Source organism: Nycticebus coucang, chromosome X, assembly GCF_027406575.1.
Source record: "Nycticebus coucang isolate mNycCou1 chromosome X, mNycCou1.pri, whole genome shotgun sequence".
NCBI classification, from domain to species: Eukaryota; Metazoa; Chordata; class Mammalia; order Primates; family Lorisidae; genus Nycticebus; species Nycticebus coucang.
In genome coordinates this window covers 44981054-44999784 of record NC_069804.1, presented here as the reverse complement: position 1 = coordinate 44999784, position 18731 = coordinate 44981054, and the positions used below count along the sequence as shown (strand labels likewise).

Genomic DNA, 18731 nt, shown 5'->3' with positions numbered 1-18731 from the left:
TCTGTAGATCAGTTGGCCAAAGGTATATCTATTTTATTTATCTTTTCAAAAAAAGAACTTTTGGATTTATTGATCTGTTGTATAATTCTTTTCTTTTCAATTTCATTTAGTTTTGCTCTTATTTTTGGTTATTTCTTTTCTTCTGCTGGGTTTGGGGTTGGAGTGTTCTTCCTTCTCCAGTTGTTTGAGATGTCCCATTAAGTTACTAACTTCCTCTCTTTTTGTTTTCTTGAGGAAGGCTTGCAGTGCTATAAATTTGCCTCTTAGGACTGCCTTTGCAGTATCCCAGAGGTTCTGGTAATTCGTGTCTTGATTGTTCTTTGCTCCAAAAATTTGGTGATTTCCTTCTTAATCTTGTCTGTAACCCATCTATCCTTCAGCGTAAGGTTGTTTAGCTTCCATGTTTTTGTATAGGTATGCAGGTTCCTGTTGTTATTGAGTTCAACTTTTATTCCATGAAGGTCTGAGAAGATGCAAGGTATAATTTCTAATTTTTTAAATTTGCTGAGGTTATATTTGTGGCCTAGGATGTGGTCAATTTTGGAGTATGTTCTGTGGGCTGATGAGAAGAATGTGTATTCAGTTTTGTTGGCATGAAATGTTCTGTAGATATCCGTTAAGCCCAAATGTTGAATGTTTGAGTTTAAATCTAAGATTTCTTTGCTTAGCTTCTTTTTGGAGGATCTGTCCAGCACTGCTAAAGGGGTGTTAAAATCTCCAACTACTATGGAAGTGGAGGAAATCGAGTTGCTCATGTCTGTTAGAGTTTCTCTTATACATTGAGGTGCGCTGTGGTTCGGTGCATAAATATTAATAATAGAGATCTCATCATATTGAGTATTACCTTTAACAAATATGAAGTGTCCATCTTTATCCTTAATTATTTTGGTTGGTTTAAAGCCTATTGCGTCTATGAACAAGATTTCAGTGCCTGCTTTTCTCTGCTTTCCATTTGCCCTGAATATAGATGACCATCCCTTCACCTTGAGTCTATATTTGTCTTTGAATGTAAGATGCTATTATTGTATGCAGCAGTTATCTGGCTTGAGTTTCCGTATCCAGTCAGCCAACCTGTGCCTCTTTAGAGGACAATTTAAACTATTCACATTAATTGAGAATATTGATAAGCCTTTTGAGAGTCCAGTGGACATTTTTAATCCTTTTGCAAATGTATAAGTTGGAATTTGATCAAAATTTTCTGGGTGAGTTTACTTTTGTGGTGTAGGATTATGCTGGTGTTTATGGAGGATAGGTCTGAGAATGTCCTGGAGAGCTGGTTTAGTTATGGCAAATTTCTGCAACATGTGAATATCATTGAAGCATTTCATTTCTCCATCATAAATAAAACTCGGTTTAGCTGGATAAGATCCTGTGTTGAAAGTTATTTTGTTTTAGGAGATTACAATTCAAAGACCATCCTCTTCTAGTTTGAAAGTTTTCAGCAGAGAGATCTGCAGTTATTCTAATATTCTTCCCCTTGTAGGTAATGCTTTTCTTTCGTCTGGCAGTTTTCAGAATTTTCTCCTTCATATTAACTTTAGTGAAATTGATTATGATGTGTCTGGGGGATGTCTTATTTGGGTGGAGTCGTGCTGGACTTCTGAAACTGTCCGCTATCTGAATTTCAGAATCTCTTGGCATGTCTGGAAAGTTCTCCTTCATAATCTCATGGAGAAGAGACTCTGTGCCTTGTGAAGCCACTTCATCACTTTCGGGGATCCCTATAAGACAGATAATAGTTTTCTTCTAATTATCCCAGAGCTCTCTGAGAGAGTGATCTGTTTTTGCCCTCCATTTCTCATCCTCTTTGAGAGTTTGGGAGCACTTGAAAACTTTGTCCTCAATATCAGAAATCCTTTCTTCTGTTTGCTCCACTCTGTTACTGAGGGATTCTACTGTGTTTCTCAGATATTTGAGGGATGCAACTTCTTCTCTCAATGTGTCAAAATCTTTGGTCATTCGGTCTTTGAATTTGTTGAATTCTTGAGATATCTTTTGGGTTACTGCTTGGAGTTCTAATTCAATCTTATTTGCTATCCAGATTCTGAATTCGATTTGTGACATCTCAGCTATTTGTTTGTGCATGGGATCTTGTGCTGTGCCTGCCCCATTGATCCTTGGAGGAGTTGATCTACTCTGATTGTTCAAATTGCCAGAGTTTTTCTGTTGATTTCGCCTCATGATTGTTTTTCACCATTGCCTCTGGCCATCCTCAGAGTTGGGGAGGTGTCTCTCCAAGATTAGACCCCAGCTGGATCATTCTATTGTTGCTTGATCTTTGTAGGGAGTGACCCTGCGTAATTCCTCTGGGACTGCTCCAGCTAGGGAGTTCTCATTGTGGAAGCAGCTCCGGCATGTGACACACCCTAATCCAGCAACAGGGCAGGAGGTCATGCGCATGGTTCTGGGAGTGCCTGGCACCCAGTGACTTTGGCACAGAGATCCCAAGCCTCCAGCAGTCTCTGGCCAGGAGAAGGCCTCTGCGCAGAGGCAGGGAGGGCTCAGGAGGGCACACGGCTACCAATATCCCTGGCCAGATGAGCGGGCCATTGTGGAGGCTGAGAAGACACAGGAGGGAGGATGCAGGGTTGCACGGCTCCCAAGTTCCTGTACAGGGCATGCGGAGGCCCGGTTGGTGCAGGGTCATGGCACAGATCTTAAGGACGTCTGGGCAGCACCAAGCCCATGAATTTGAGGTTGCCACGAGCTGTGACACCACAGCACTGTACCCAGGGCAACAGCCCCAGCCTCCAGTGTGCCAAAACCATCTCACTCTGCCCCTAAGGGTTAAGGCTGTAAGGCAGCTCAGTCCCTGCCTTTAGGCTGCTCAGTCACTAGGTTACTAGGTCCCACCTGATCCTTGCTCTGGGACCCTGAGGGCACTGCTTGCCGGGGCAATTCTCTCACACAATGGCTCCCTGCAGCCCAGCTCAGTCACTCTGTCTGGGGCCCCAGACAATGCCCAAAGTTCTCCGCACTCCTGCTCAAGCTCTCCCCAAGTCAGTTCGACTGAGTGCCAAGTCCAAAAACACTGAAACAGTTCACAGGTAAGGCCTTTCCGGTTTGCAGTCTCACTGCTGCTTGTACTTACGGTTGCCGGTGGGACAAGGTTAATTGAACACACGCAACCACTTGCCAGTTTCCCACTGTTTCTGTCCTCCTCTTGGGGTCCAGAAGTCCCTTGCTGACTCCCTGTATACTCAAAGGGATGATTATAGTCAGATCCCACCAGCCAGAGATGTCTGGAGTCTTATCTCCCCAGATCTACCATGCCCAATTGCAGGGAAGCTGTTACTCGGCTGCCATCTTTAATCTCTCCCCCTTGACCATTTTATTATTATCTAATACAGGTGAGTTCTTATGCTCACCTTGTACCTTCCTGCTCCAGGGAAACAGGCATTCATTCAAGGAGCCATGGCTCTTTACAATTAGAAATGACATTTATAAACAAAGATTTGGGCACTAGGTATCATAACTGGGGTATCATAACTTCTTTTAGGTAGTATAATGTAAATAAATAAATATATGTAATATGTATTTTAAAATTATCAGTTCATACTGACAATTCTTATTCAAATTTTACAGTACAGATTTTGTAAACTCTTAGCTTTTATATTGTTATGTCTTTTTCATTCTTTTAATCTCTTTTCTATGTAACATTAAAATCTTGGCATTTTCCTTTTCTCATCTTTCTTAGACAAAGGCTTGTTATTATCACATTTTGCCAATAATATTACACAATGTCAGTGATAAAATATCTTTAATACCAAAATACAATATTTGTCTGAGTTCTAAACAATTATTATGTTTATTCTTGGACTTTAATAATTTATGTGAGCACTTTAAATTAGCACAGGTTTGTTATTTTTCTTTAATAAACTTTGTATTCTATATCAGAATTGATTTGGAAAATCAATTTTTATTGCAGCCCAATTTATGGTGGATCTACCCAAGTTATGGTGGATCTTCAACAGATGCAAACTCAGCTCCAATTATCTTTTGAGAGTAAGTTTACAGAAGTTCAGAACCACTCATTTGGCAGTTTCTATCTCTAATCCATGTGTTATTGGACTTGTGTGTAGATAAATAATTTGAAATAAACAATGATAGCACAGTGATTGCAAAACGAAGAAAGAAAGCATGAGTTACTTCATTTCTCTCATCTCTGTCAATCTCTGTAACCACTTGGAAATTTTATTTATGTTCAAATTTAAAATAATGAATCATAATTTGAATTGTAAGGAGTGACATTTTTGTTTGGTAAGTGTAAATTTTACCAAACAAAATTACAGTTACAGATTAAATGATCTTATTGAATTTAAATAATGTAATTAAACTGAAAATATATTCTTTGAGTTCTCTGTAGATTCTAGTAATCATACCTTTGTCAGAATCATCAATCACTGTGAAAATCTTCTCTCTTTCTCAAGGCTGTCTGTTTGCTTTACTTGTAGTGCCCCTAGATGTGCAGAAACTTATTAGCTTGGTCAAAACCCAGTAATATATTTTGAGTGTTGCTTCAATTGCCAGGGAGTTCTTCCTCATAAACTATTTTCCCAGACCAATATCTTTGAGCATTTTCCTTGCATTCTCTTCTAGTATTTTTATAGCTTCAGGTCTTAAATTTAAATCTTGTATCCAATGAGATTCAATTTTTGTTAGTATTGAGAGCTATGGGTCCAGTCTTTAATTCCATTGCTAAGTATCTACACAGAGAAACAAAGATCATTTTACAACAAAGAAATTTGCATCAGAATGTTTATTTCAGGCTAATTCATAATTGCTAAGTTATGGAAGCAGCCCAAATGCCCATCAATCCTTGAATGGATTAACAAATTGTGGTGCTCTCTGTTCTGTTCATATCTAGAATGTCGGTGAGCAGAAACCATGAAATTTTTGACTGAAGAGGCAGAGTTGGCATGAAGTGAAGGAAGGCTGTTGGACTTCTGGACTGCTACAGCTATGACTCCCACATTTTTCTGAAGCTCAGCCTTTACTGCCTGTACTACCACTGAGAAGAGAATCTAGGCTCCCCAAGGGCTCATTACTATCTACAGCTCTGAAAGACCCACATCCTGTGTCGGTGCCATTTTCAAACTTTTCAACTAAACTGGGGAGAAAGAGGGAGCAGTGGTTGGAGCTGCCAAAAATACCACATAAGCTCCCTGCGCAGTGGAAACATGGCAGCAAGAAGGGAGTGAGCCACCCTGTGCCCCGCACTTTCGCCGCACCCTCAAATCTCGGCTGCAATACGACCAGTGACTGGCGCCAGTCTGGACCTCCAGAAGAGCTGCGACGCAACCCTTGACCCATGCACACCCGGACTTCCATACCAGTGCTGCAACCCATGCCTGCCAGGCCTCTGCATGCCCTGACCAGGAACTCCAGGAGCCACTCAACCCTCCTGTACCCTCCCTGCCTCCACCAGCCCTCTTGTCTGGGGAGGGATTCAAGTAGCTGTGTGCCCTCCACAGACCTCTCTGCCCCTCTGCAGAGCCCTTCTGGCAAAAGACTGCTGGAGCCTTGCACCCTCTGTGCCAAAGTCAATGGGCACTAGGCACTCCCAGAAATGTGTGCACCACCCCCAGCCCTGTTGCTGGATCCAGGTGTGTCACACTCTGGAGCTGCTCCCACAACCAGAATTACCTGTCTTGGGCAGCCCCAGAGGAAGGTCGATCCGTACAAAGATCCAGCAATAATAGAGTGATCCTGCTGGGGTCTAATCTTAGAGAGACACCTCCCCAGCTCAGGATGTCAAGAGGCAACAATGAAAAACAATCAGGAGGCAAAATCAACGGAAATACTCTGGCTAAATGAATAATCAAAGTAGATCAACTCCCCCAAGGATCAATGGGGCAGACACAGCACAAGATCCCATACATGAACAAATAGCTGAGATGTCAGAAATCGAATTCAGAATCTGGATAGCAAATAAGATCAAATTAGAATTCCAAGGAGTAACCCAAAAGATGCCTCAAGAATTAAACGAATTCAAAAAACAAATGACCAAAGACAGACAAGAAGATAGATACATAGACACATAGACAAGAAGTTGCATCCCTCAAACAGCTGAGAAACACAGAGGAATCCCTCCGTAACAGAATGGACCAAGCAGAAGAAAGGATTTTTGACATTGAAGACAAAGTTTTAGAATGCTCCCAAACTCTCAAAGAGGAAGAGAAATGGAGGGCAAAAATAGATCACCCTCTCAGAGACCTCCGGGATAATTCAAAGAAGACCAAAATTCATCTTATAGGGATCCCCAAAAGCGATAAAGTGGCTTCACAAGGCACAGAGTCTCTTCTCCATGAGATTATGAAAGAGAACTTTCCAGACATGCAAGAGATTCTGAAATTCAGATAACAGACAGTTTCATAACTCCAGCGTGACTCAACCCAAATAAAATATCCCCTAGACACATCATAATCAATTTCACTAAAGTTAATATGAAGGAGAAAATTCTGAAATCAGCCAGGTGAAAGAAAAACGTTACCTACAAGTGGCAGAATATTAGAATAACAGCTCATCTCTGTGCTGAAAACTTTCAAGGTAGAAGAGGATCATCATCGACTTATAATCTCCTAAAACAAAATGACTTTCAATCCAGGATACTGTACCGAGCTAAACTGAGTTTGATTTATGATGGAGAAAATAAACACTTTAATGAAATTCACATGTTGAAGAAATTTGCCATAATTAAACCAGCTCTCCAGGATATTCTCAGACCTATCCTCCATAAAGACCAGCATAATCCTCCATCAAAAAAACTAAACCCACCCGTGGAACTTTAATAGGGATTGCGTTGAAGTTATATATTGCTTTGGGTAGCATGGACATTTTAACAATGTTGATTCTTCGCAGCCATGAGCATGGTATGTTTTTCCACTTATTAACATTCTCCGCTATCTCTTTTCTTAGAGTTTCATAGTTCTCTTAATATAGGTCTTTCAAGTCCTTTGTTAGATAAAATCCCAAATATTTTATCTTCTTTGGCATTACTGTGAATGGCACAGAGTCCTTAATTCTTTTTTCAGCTTGACTATTGTTGGTATATATAAAAGCCACCGATTTATGAATGTTGATTTTGTAACCTGAGACGTTGCTGTATTCCTTAATCACGTCTAAGAGTTTTGTAGTAGAGTCCCTAGTGTTTTCCAGATATAAATCATATCATCTGCGAGGACCGAAAGTTTGATCTCTTCTGACCCTATGTGGATACCCTTGATTGCCTTTTCTTCCTTAATTACAGTGGCTAAAACTTCCATTACAATGTTAAAAAGCAATGGAGACAATAGGCAGCCTTGTCTGGTTCCTGATCTAAGTGGAAATGATTTCAATTTAACTCCGTTCAATATGACATTGGCTGTTAGTTTAACAATACTTAGTTTTATATGGAATCAGAAAAAAACTCGAATAGCCAAGACATTACTCAAAAATAAAAACAAAGCAGAAGAAATTACTCTACCAGACCTCAGACTATACTACAAATTGATAGTGATCAAAACAGCATGGTATTGGCACAAAAACAGAGAAGTAGATGTCTGGAACAGAATAGAGAACCAAGAGACGAATCAAGCTACTTACCATTATTTAATCTTTGACAAGCCAATTAAAAACATTCAGTGGGGAAAAGATTCCCTATTTAACAAATGGTGCTGGGTGAACTGGCTGGCAACCTATAGAAGACTGAAACTGGACTCACACCTTTCACCATTAACCAAGATAGACTCTTACTGGATTAAAGATTTAAACTTAAGACATGAAACTATAAAAATACTAGAAGAGAGTGCAGGGAAAACCCTTGAAGAAATTGGGTTGGGCGAGTTTTTTATGAGGATGACTCCCGGGCAACTGAAGCAGCTTCAAAAATACACTACTGGGACTTGATCAAACTAAAAAGCTTCTGCACAGCCAAGAACACAGTAAGTAAAGCAAACAAACAGCCCACAGAATGGGAGAAGATATTTGCAGGTTATGTCTCCGACAAAGGTTTAATAACCAGAATCCACAGAGAACTCAAACGCATTAGCAAGAAAAGAACAAGTGATCCCATTGCAGGCTGGGCAAGGGACTTGAAGAGAAACGTCTCTGAAGAAGACGGGCGTGCAGCCTTCAGACATATGAAAAAATGCTCATCATCTTTAATCATCAGAGAAATGCAAATCAAAACTACTTTGAGATATCATCTAACTCCAGTGAGACTAGCCTATATCACAAAATCCCAAGACCAGAGATGTTGGCATGGATGTGGAGAAAAGTGAACACTTCTGCACTGCTGGTGGGAATGCAAATTAATACATTCCTTTTGGAAAGATATATGGAGAACACTTAGAGATCTAAAAATAGATCTGCCATTCAATCCTGTAATTCCTCTGCTGGGCATATACCCAGAAGACCAAAAATCACATCATAACAAATATATTTGTACCAGAATGTTTATTGAAGCCCTATTCATAATTGCTAAGTCATGGAAAAAACCCAGATGCCCATCGATCCACGAATGGATTAAAAAAATGTAGTATATGTAACACCATGGAATACTATGCAGCCTTGAAGAAAGATGGAGACTTTGCCTCTTTCATGTTCACATGGATGGAGCTGGAACATATTCTTCTCAGTAAAGTATCTCGAGAATGGAAGAAAAAGTATCCAATGTACTCACCCCTACTATGAAACTAATTTAGGACCTTTACATGAAAGCTATAACCCAGTTACAACCTGAGAATAGTGGGAAGGGGGAAAGGGTGGGCATGGAGGGGGTAGGTGGGTAGAGGGATGGGCATTGAAAGGATCACACCTGTGGTGCATCTTACAAGGGTATATGTGAGGCTTGGTAAATGTGGAATGTAAATGTCTTAGCAAAGTAACTAAGACAATGTCAGGAGGGCTATGTGAACTAATGTGATGAAAATGTGTCAAATGGTCTAAGAACCAAGTGCATGTTGCCCCATGATCATATTGATGTACACAGCTATGATTTAAGAGAAAAAAGGAGGACTTCCAAAATTGTATCTTTTTTTCTTGAATGGAAAATTTTTTCATAGATTACCATTTAATGCTTTGTTAAAAATTAAGATTTTTGGTGTCTCAGAAGTCTGTCTCTGTGAGTGTTCATTTGGATCCTGAAAATAGAGCTAGGGTCTTGAAGTGGTTTCTGAATAAGTAATGAAACATGTGTTCAAAAATAAAATGGAGGAGAAATTATCCAATGTACTCAGCCCTACTATGAAGCTAATTTATAGGTTTTATATGAAGGGTATAACCCAACTGTAGCAAAAAATGAGAAGAAAGGTCCAAGGAAGGGGAAGGGAGGGGGGAGGTTTGGGTGGAGGGAGCGTAATGGGTGTGGCCACACCTATGGTGCATCCTAGAATGGGTACAGGTGAAACTTACTACATGCAGAATACAATTGTCTACATACAATAACTAAGAAAATGCCATGAAGGCTACATTGAACAGTTAGATGAGAATATTTCAGATTGTACATGAAACCAGCACATTGTACCCTTTGACTGCACCTATGTACACAGCTATGATTTAACAATAAAAAATAAATTAATTACTTAAAAAAACTCATTCACAAAAAAAAAATTGTGGTATTCCATCAGAGTGACTGCAGACTTCCCTAATGAAACTTTCCAAGCAAGAAGACAATGCTCGTCTAACTTTAATCAACTTAAACAGAAAAATTTTTACCCCAGCATTCTGTACCCTGCTAAGCTAAGCTTCAAAATTGATGGAGAAATCAAACCATTTAGGGATATACAAAGATTCAGGATATTCGCCACAACAAGACCAGCTCTACAGGAAATGCTTCAACCTGTTCTGCACACTGACCACCACAATGGATCAGCAGCAAAGTAAGATCTCAGAAATTAAAGGACAGAACCTAACCTCCACACTGATGCAAAAGATAAAACTAAGCAATGGACTCTCACAAAATAAGACGAATGGAATACTACCACACTTATCAATTATCTCAATAATTGTTAATGGCTTGAATTCCCCACTGAAGAGACATAGATTGGCTGACTAGATTAAAAAACACAAGACATCATTTGTTGTCTACAAGAAACACACATGGCTTCAAAAGACTAATTAAAACTCCGAGTCAAGGGTTGGAAGACAATTTTTCAGGCAAATGGAATTTAGAAGAAAAGACGCATTGCAATTTTATTTCCAGATACATGTGGATTTAAAGCAACTAAAGTCAAAAAAGACAAAGATGGTCACTTTATATTGGTCAAGGGAAAAATACAACAAGAAGATGTTTCAATTCTAAATATTTATGCACCCAATTTAAATTCTCCCAGATTCTTAAAACAGACCTTACTAAGTCTGAGCAATATCATATCTGATAATACCATAATAAAAGGAGACTTTAACACTCCTCTTACAGAGCTGGACAGATACTCTAAACAGAAATTAAACAAAGATATAAGAGACTTAAATGAGACCCTAGAACAACTGTCCTTGATAGATGCATATAGAACACTCCATCCCAAAAATAAAGAATATACCTTCTTCTCATCACCCCATGGAACATTCTCCAAAATTGATCATATCCTGGGACACAAAACAAATATCTACAGAATCAAAAGTATTGAAATTTTACCTTGTATCTTCTCAGACCATAAGGCACAAAAGGTGGAACTCAACTCTAACAAAATGCTGGACCCCACACAAAGGCATGGAAATTAAACAATCTTCTGTTGAATAACAGATGGGTGCAGGAAGAAATAAAAGAGGAAATCATTAACTTCCTTGAGCATAACAACAATGAAGACACAAGCTACCAAAACCTGTGGGATACTGCAAAAGCAGTTTTGAGAGGAAAATTTATCGCTTTAGATGCCTACACTCGAAAAACAAAAAGAGAGCACATCAAAAGTCTCACAAGAGATCTTAGGGAATTGGAAAAAGAAGAACAATCCAAGCCTAAACTCAGTAGAAGAAAAGAAATATCCAAAATCAAATCAGAGATAAATGAAATTGAAAACAAAGGAATCTTTCCGAAAATTAATGAAACAAGGAGTTGGTTTTTTGAAAAAATAAATAAAATAGATAAACAATTGGCCAGACTAATGAGAAATAGAAAAGTAAAATCTCTACTAACCTCAATCAGAAATGATAAAGGGGAAATAACAACTGATCCCACAGATACAAGAGATCACCTCTGAATACTACCAGAAACTCTATACCCAGAAATTTGACAATGTGAAGGAAATGAAGCAATATTTTGAATCACACCCTCTCCCTAGACTTAGCCAGGAAGAAATAGAGCTCCTGAACAGACCAATTTCAAGCACTGAGATCAAAGAAACAATAAAAAATCTTCCAACCAAAAAATGCCCTGGTTCAGATGGCTTCACACCAGAATTCTATCAAACCTTCAAGGAAGAACTTATTCCTGTGCTGCAGAAATTATTCCAAAAAATTGAGGAAGAAGGACTCTTCCCCAACACATTCTATGAAGCAAACATCACCCTGATACCAAAACCGGGAAAAGACCCAAACAAAAAGGAGAATTTCAGACCAATCTCACTCATGAATATAGATGCAAAAATTCTCAACAAAATCCTAGCCAATAGATTACAGCTTATCATGAAAAAAGTCATTCACCATGATCAAGTAGGCTTCATCCCAGGGATGCAAGGCTGTTTTAACATATGCAAGTCCATAAACGTTATCCACCATATTAACAGAGGCAAAAATAAAGATCACATGATCCTCTCAATAGATGCAGAAAAAGCATTTGATAAAATCCAGCATCCTTTTCTAATTAGAACACTGAAGATATAGGCATAGGTGGCACATTTCTAAAACTGATTAAAGCTATCTATGACAAACCCACAGCTAATATTTTACTGAATGGAGGTAAACTGAAAGCTTTTCCTCTTAGAACTGGAACCAGACAAGGTTGTCCTCTGTCACCTTTACTATTCAACATAGTGCTGGAAGTTCTAGCCAATACAATTAGGCAAGACAAGGAAATAAAGGGAATCAAATGGGAGCAGAGGAGGTCAAACTCTCCCTCTTTGCTGACGACATGATCTTATACTTAGAGAACCCCAAGGACTCAACCACAAGACTCCTAGAAGTCATCAAAAAATACAGTAATGTTTCAGGATATAAAATCAATGTCCACAAGTCAGTAGCCTTTGTATACACCAATAACAGTCAAGATGAGAAGCTAATGAAGGACACAACTCCCTTCACCATAGTTCAAAGAAAATGAAATACCTAGGAATATACCTAACGAACCAGGTGAAGGACCTCTATAAAGAACATTATGAAGTCCTCAGAAAGGAAATAGCAGAGGATATTAACAAATGGAAGAACATACCATGCTCATGGATGGGAAAAATCAACATTGTTAAAATGTCTACACTTTCCAAGGCAATCTACCTATTCAATGCCATTCCTATCAAAATACCAATATTGTACTTTCAAGATTTGGTGAAAATGATTCTGCATTTTGTATGGAACCAGAAAAAAACCCGTATAGCTAAGGCAGTCCTTGGTAATAAAAATAAAGCTGGGGGCATGAGCATACCAAATTTTAGTCTGTACTACAAAGCCATAGTGGTCAAGACAGCATGGTACTGGCACAAAAACAGAGATATAGACACTTGGAATCGAATTAAAAACCAAGAAATGAAACTAACATCTTACAACCACCTACTCTTTGATAAACCAAACAAGAACATACCTTGGAGGAAAGACTCCCTATTCAATAAATGGTGTTGGGAGAACTGGGTGTCTACATGTAAAAGACCGAAACTGGACCCACAACTTTCCCATTCACAAAAATTGATTCAAAATGGATAAAGGACTTAAATTTATGGCATGAAGCAATAAAAATCCTCAAAGAAAGCATAGGAAAAACACTGGAAGATACTGGCCTGAAGAAAGACTTCATGAAGAAGACTGCCATGGCAATTGCAACAACAACAAAAATAAACAAATGAGACTTCATTAAACTGAAAAGCTTCTGTACAGCTAAGGAGACAACAATCAAAGCAAAGAGACAACCTACACAATGGGAAAGGATATTTGCGTATTTTCAATCAGACAAAAGCTTGATAACTAGGATCTATAGAGAACTCAAATTAATCCACTTGAAAAAGCCAACAATCCCATATATCAATGGGCAAGAGATATGAATAGAAACTTCTCTAAAGATGACAGACGAATGGCTAACAAACACATGAAAAAATGTTCATCATCTCTATATATTAGAGAAATGCAAATCAAAACAACCCTGAGATATCATCTAACCCCAGTGAGAATGGCCCACATCCCAAAATCTCAAAACTACAGATGCTGGCGTGGATGTGGAGAGAAGGGAACACTTTTACACTGCTGGTGGGACTGCAAACTAGTACGACCTTTCTAGAATGAAGTATGGAGAAACCTCAAAGCACTCAAGCTAGACCTCCCATTTGATCCCACAATCCCATTGCTGGGCATCTACCCAGAAGAAAAAAAAGTTCTTTTATCATAAGGATACTTGTACTAGACTGTTTATTGCAGCTCAATTTACAATCGCCAAAATGTGGAAAGAGCCTAAATGCCCACCAACCCAGGAATGGATTAACAAGCTGTGGTATACGTATACCATGGAATACTATTCAGCTATTAAAAAAAATGGAGACTTTACATCCTTTGTATTAACCTGGATGGAAGTGGAAGACATTATACTTAGTAAAGCATCACAAGAATGGAGAAGCATGAATCCTATGTACTCAATTTTGATATTAGTACATTAATGACAGTTAAGGTTATGGGGGGGGAGGAAAAGCAGAAAGAGGGACGTAGGGAGGGGGGTGGGGCATTTGTGTGTGTCACACTTTATGGGGGCAAGACATGATTGCAAGAGGGACTTTACCTAACAATTGCAATCAGTGTAACCTGGCTTATTGTACCCTCAATGAATCCCCAACAATAAAAAAAAAAGGCTAATCTGATAATTTTTTGTGAAAAACTACCATCAGAGTCTTTATGGGCAATCACTATTCCTACTGCACTTTATGCAAATAATTGCACCAAGTGTAAGACTAAAACTTGTTTTGCAAATAAATTGATCCAACTATTATTTATGGTTGGTAAAAATGAGGAACTAGAGAGAAAAAAATATGTTTCAGAAGAAAACCGTAGTATAACTTTTCTCAGATTTTAGCCCTGTCCATTGTTTTTAAATTTTTATTTGCTTACAGTTTGGACTAAATCCAGAATTCTTTCCTGACAATTCTGCAGTGTAGCATTTCCAAATTTTCCTCCACTGTTTCCAATTTTGAATTGCTGGAATTAAAACTGCCTTTTGCTTAGTTTTCTGAGATTCTTTCAGCCAAGCTGGGAGACTCATGGTCAGGTTCTCGAACATTCCTGGCAATATCGCCCCCAAACGCCAGTCTCTGCTCCCCTTTCCGAAGAAGAAACTAAGACCACCTACTGCCTCCAGTCTAGAGGACACCCTCTCTGGGATTGCCATAGAAGAAAGAAAAAGAACTGCAGGAAGAAATTGAACAATTGATGAAGTTCAAAATGAAATAGACAGACTTAATGAAGAAGGCAGTGAGGAGATTTTGAAGATACAGCAGAAATACAACTCCACCAATATCTTTTCAGAATAGGTCAGAATTGATCACCCAAACCCTCAATTGTAGGGTAACAACATTTGTCAACCATCCACAAGTGTCCGCACTGCTTGTAGAGAAGGGCAATGAGGCACTATATTATTTGAACAGAGTTGAAGTGACAGAATTTGATGATATTAAATCAGGTTACAGAATAGATTTTTATTTTGATGAAAATTCTTACTTTGAAAATAATGTTCTGTCTCCAAAGAATTTCATCTGAATGAGAGTGGTGATCCATCTTTAGAGTCCGCTGAAATCAAATGGAAATCTGGAAAGGGTTTGATGAAATATTCCAGTCAAATGCAGAACAAAGCCAGCAGGAAGAAGCAGCATGAGGAACCAGAGCTTCTTTACTGGGTTTACTGACCATTCTGACGAAGGTGCAGATGAATTAGGAGAGGTCATCAAAGAGGTGCAGATGAATTAGGATGATATTTGGCCAAATCCATTACAGTACTACTTGCTTCATGATATGGATGATGAAGGAGAAGGAGAAGAAGAAGATGATGATGATGATGAACAAAAAGGTTTGGAAGATATTGATGAAGAAGGGGATGAGGACAACAGTAAAGAAGATAATGAAGGGGAGATGGAGAGGAGGATGAAGGAGATGACTAACCTCCTACAAATGCCATGATGTACACAGTTATGATCTAATAAAAAAAAAAAAAAGGAAGAAGCAAAAAAAAAAATTTTTTTTCTCAAGTCCCTGGGAACAAGTTGCAGTCTCTCTCTCTTTTTTTTTTTCCTCTTGTGCTCGGTCACTTGTTATTGAGATCTCTTTTCTCTACACCATGGTTCTCAATTTATTGGGGGGGGGCGGAATATATTGAGCAGAACACAATGAAAAAAGAATCTCTACCCCTTTCTGTTCCAAATTCATTTTTATCTCTTCCTGTCCCAACAAACCCATTTCTGTTCCAAATTCATTTTTATCTCTTCCTGTCCCAACAAAAACTGTATAGAATCAACACCACAAAGCTTTGTGGTAAAAAAAGAAAATATCTTTGTTATGTTGTGATTTTTGGTCTTCTGGGTATATGCCCAGTAGAGGGATTACAGGATTGAATGGCAGATCTATTTTTAGATCTCTGAGTGTTCTCCATATATCTTTCCAAAAGGAATATGTTAATTTGCATTCCCACCAGCAGTGCAGAAGTGTTCCCTTTTCTCCACATCCACGCCAACATCTCTGGTCTTGAGATTTTGTGATATAGGCTAGTCTCATTGGAGTTAGATGATATCTCAAAGTAGTTTTGATTTGCATTTCTCTGATGATTAAAGTTGATGAGCATTTTTTCATATGTCTGAAGGCCGTGCGCCTGTCTTCTTCAGAGAAGTTTCTCTTCAAATCCCTTGCCCAGCCTGCGATGGGATCCCTTGTTCTTTTCTTGCTGATGCGTTTGAGTTCTCTGTGGATTCTGGTTATTAAACCTTTGTCAGAGATATACCCTGCAAATATTTACTCCCATTCTGAGGGCTGTTTGTTTGCTTTACTTACTGTGTTCTTGGCTGTGCAGAAGCTTTTCAGTTTGATCAAGTCCCAGTAGTGTATTTTTGAAGCTGCTTCAATTCCCTGGGGGGTTCTCCTCATAAAATACTCGCCCAGACCAATTTCTTCAAGGGTCTTCCCTGCTCTCTCCTCTAGTATTTTTATAGTTTCATGTCTTAAGTTTAAATCTTTAATCCAATGAGAGTCTATCTTAGTTAATGGTGAAAGGTGTCGGTCCAATTTCAGTCTTCTACAGGTTGCCAGCCAGCTCACCCAGCACCATTTGTTAAATAGGGAATCTTTTCCCCACTGAATGTTTTTAATTGGCTTGTCAAAGATCAAATAGCGGTAAGTAGCTGGATTCATCTCTTGGTTCTCTGTTTTTGTGCCACTACCATGCTGTTTTGATCACTATTGATTTGTAGTAAAGTCTGAGGTCTGGTAGTGTGATTCTTCCTGATCTGAGTGGAAATGATTTCAATTTTACTCCATTCACTATGATATTGGCTTTGGGTTTGCTGTAGATGGCCTCTATCAGTTTAAGACATGTTCCTTCTATACCTATTTTCTTAAATGTTCTGATGAAGAAAGATGCTGGATATTATCAAAAGCTTTTTCTGCATCAATTGAGAGAATCATATGGTCTTTGTTTTTTAATTTGTTTATGTGATGTATTATATTTATGGATTTATGTATATTGAACCATCCTTAGGACACTGGTATGAAATCCACCTGGTCGTGGTGTATAATTTGTTTGATGTGTTGTTGGATTCTATTTGCTTCATAGAATGTGTTGGGAAGTATTCCTTCTTTTTCTATGTTATGGAAAAGATTACATAATGTAGGTACTAGTTCCTCTTTAAAGGTTTGGTAGAATTCTGATGTGAAGCCATGTGGTCCCGGGCTTTTATTTTTGGGGAGATTTCTTATAGTTGATGCTATTTCAGAGCTTGTTATAGGCTTGTTCAACATTTCCACTTCTTTCTGGCTAAGTCTAGGAGGGTGGCATGTTTCCAAGTATTGATCTATTGCCTTCAGATTTTCATACTTTTGAGAGTAGAATTTTATGTAGTAGTCATTAAGGATTTGCTGAATTTCTGCGGAGTTTGTTGTTATTTGGCCTTTATCATTTCTGATTGATGAAATTAGGGATTTTACTCCTCTACTTCTGGTTAGGTTAGCCAATGGCTTATCTATTTTATTGACCTTTTCAAAAAAACAACTCTTTGATTGGTTGATCCGCTGTATGATTCTTTTGTTTTCAATTTCATTAAGTTCTTCTCTAATTTCAGTTATTTCTTTTCTTCTGCTGGGTTTAGGGATAGAAAGTTCTTCCTTTTCCAGTTGCCTGAGATGTCCCATTAAGTTATTGACTTCCTCTCTTTCCATTCTCTTGAGGAAAGCTTGCAACGCTACAAATTTCCCTCTTAGGACTGCCTTTGCAGTATCCCAGAGGTTCTAATAGTTCATTTCTTCATTATTGTTTTGTTCCAAAAATTTGGCAATTTCCCTCTTAATCTCATCTATGACCCAGCTATCATTCAGCATGAGGTTATTTAGTTTCCATGTTTTTGTATGCATGTGGAGATTCCTGTTTTTACTAAGTTCAACTTTTATTTCGTGATGGTCCGAGAAAATACAAGGAATGATTTCTATTATTTTAAATTTGCTGAGGTTAGACTTGTGACCTAAGTTGTGATCAATTTTGGAGGATGATCCATGGGCTGTTGAGAAGAATGTGTATTCACTTTTATTAGAATGAAATATTCTGTAGATGTCTATTAGATGCAAATGTTGAATGGTTAAGTTAAGAACCAATGGTTAAGAATTTATTTGCTTAGCTTCTTTTTTGAGGATCTATCCAACTCTGCCAAAGGACTGTTAAAGTCTCCAACAATTACGGTGCTGGGGGAAATCAAGTTGCTCATATCAGTTAGAGTTTCTCTTATAAATTGAGGCATATTCCTGTTGGGTGCATAAATGTTGATAATTGAAATCTCATCATGTTGCATGTTGCCCTTAATAAATAAGAAGTGACAATCATTATCTTTTCTTACTTTAATTGGTTTAAAGCCCATTTTATCTGCAAATAAAATTGCAGCACCTGCTTTTTTCTGTTTTCCATTTGCCTGAATTATAGATGACCATCCCTTCACCCTGAGTCTATGTTTATCTTTTAAGGTAAGGTGAGATTCTGAAATGCAACAGATGTCTGGCCTGAGTTTTTGTATCCAGTCAGCCAACCTGTGTCTCTTTAGAGGGCAATTTAAGCCATTCACATAAATTGAGAGTAATGATAAGCCAGACAGAGTTTTGGATATCAAGTTTTTTGAAATTCCAGAGGACATTTTTAATCCTTTTGCCACTATGGAAGTTGGAATTTGATCAAACATTTCTGAGTGGGTTTACTTTGGTGGTGGAGGATTCTGTTGTTCATTATGGAGGATAGGTCTGAGAATATCCTGAAGAGCTGGTTTAGCTATGGTAAATTTCTTCAACATGTGAATGTCATTAAAGTATTTATTTTCTCCATCATAGATGAAACTCAGTTTAGCTGGATACAGGATCCTGGGTTGAAAGTTATTTTGTTTAAGGAG

General features: G+C 38.4%; 1 pseudogene; it reads left to right on the top strand.

Moving 5' to 3' along the window:
* The first annotated feature begins 14366 nt into the window (after nucleotides 1-14366).
* LOC128578106 (protein SET-like) lies at nucleotides 14367-15260 on the top strand (annotated as a pseudogene).
* The last annotated feature ends 3471 nt before the right edge of the window (nucleotides 15261-18731 follow it).